Genomic DNA, 1996 nt, shown 5'->3' on the forward strand with positions numbered 1-1996 from the left:
GAGGGGTTAAAAATAAGAAGAAATCAAGGGTTTCTGTCAATAGCCAGGCTGAACATATATTAAAACACTACAAGGCATTAAACCTTGATCTAGACGCACTTTACTTTACAACTTTAACAATGAAAGACTATTGAAAATTAAGTGGAACACCTGGATTCCAAATGAACCTACTTAAAATGCATAATGAGGATTCTACTAAAGGAGAATATTTAGGCCGGGTGTGGTGGCTCACGTCTTGTAATCTCAGTACTTTGGGAGGCCGAGGAGGACGGATCACAAGGTCAAGAGATCGAGACCATCCTGGCCAACATGGTGAAACACTGTCTCTACTAAAAATGCAAAAATTAGTTGAGTGTGCTGGTGCACGCCTGTAGTCCCAGCTACTTGAGAGGCTGAGGCAGAAGAACTACTTGAACCCAGGAGGCGGAGGTTGCAGTGAGCCAAGATCATACCACTGCACTCCAGCCTGGAGATAGAGCAAGACAAAGATTCTGTCTCAAAAAAAAAAAAGGAGAATATTTACAATGGCAACTACTGAATACCAATAATTAAAGCAAGTAATAACAGTGATTCTTTTCAATTATGTGAAGTCTTAATAATATCATTTCTCTAGAGCATAATAGACTGATTATCCACATCTTAATGTATACACACATATAACTATTCTTAGTAATTGTATAAGAGGTACAAACAGGTAATATTAGAAATAACAGCAGACCTAGAAAAAATGAATAAGGGAATAAAATATCTAACATTATAAATTACACTGATCTATGATTTAAAGAGGTTATACACACACAAAAAAACAGACATAAATATACATGTCTCAGCCCCAAATTCTGAAGATAACATAACAGGAAAACCTAACCTTTTTCTTGCTAAAATGAGAAGCAAGACAAGTATATCCCTCATTTCCATTACTGTAGAATATTAGTTATAAGATAATATAACTAAATAAAAGAGAACTAGAAGCAGAAGAATGAGAAGCGGAGGGAAGTCCTCATTTTCAGTAGAGGACTTCCTAATGCAGAAGGCAAGCTGAGAGAGCTGCTCAGTCACAACAAAGTGTAGTCTCCAAAGCCCACTTCAGACATAGCAAAAGGAAAATGATGGGGGGGAAAAAAAAAAAAAGAACCTCCAAGATACACAGTCAAGAGCAAGAGAGAAGACTAGCCACGGCAGGTACTGAGTCATATCATAGAACATTTCTTTGAGGATAGAGAAAGCGGGCAATATTTGCCCAATTGGATTTGCAGAGGACAGATACTAAGTGTCCTCTGAGTTCACAGATCATAATATCAAGAAAAACCACAACTGGATCTGATGTATACCACAGATTCCATGTTTCAAGACTGGTATCATGACTGGATGAGAGTTTTGGAGTTCTTGAGATAGATATGAAGTACATTTTGCATATAGGAGAAATATGAATAATTGTACCTAGAAAGAAGACTGTGGTAGATTGGATCTTTGGTCCCAATTCTTTACTTGCTTGTAGCAAAACTTGCAACGTAATTTTGCAGAAAGGAAAAAAAAGCTGTAGCAAATGTACAGCAAAGTATGTCAGATATAATAATTGTTCAAGGTTTGTTTCTAAAACTAAGGTCCGAGAATGCTCAGAGTTATCAGAAATATTTTCAGAGGTCTATAAGCTCCATATAGAAATTTTTAAAGTTTGCACTCCTGTTTTTATCAATTTTTAAATTAAGCATATTAGGGAAAACTACCTCGCGACTAGTATTGCTACTCGATTTCAAAGGTCACATTTGGATTGCTTCCAAGGGATTATCAGTGACAGTTCAATTTATAGAGCAATATTTTTCAAATTACAGATCTCTGGATTTACAGATGGATTCTTAGGTGTCTGAGAATTTTCAGATGCTCTAGAGCAGTGCCACACAAAGTGTGGTACACAGACCAATAAAGGTCCTTGGCCAGGTTAGTACAAAGATGAAGAGGAAACATCTACAAACTTTAGTAGCAGTTTAAGAGTAAT

This window comes from Mandrillus leucophaeus, unplaced genomic scaffold (genome assembly GCF_000951045.1).
Source record: "Mandrillus leucophaeus isolate KB7577 unplaced genomic scaffold, Mleu.le_1.0 Scaffold146, whole genome shotgun sequence".
Classification (NCBI taxonomy): Eukaryota; Metazoa; Chordata; class Mammalia; order Primates; family Cercopithecidae; genus Mandrillus; species Mandrillus leucophaeus.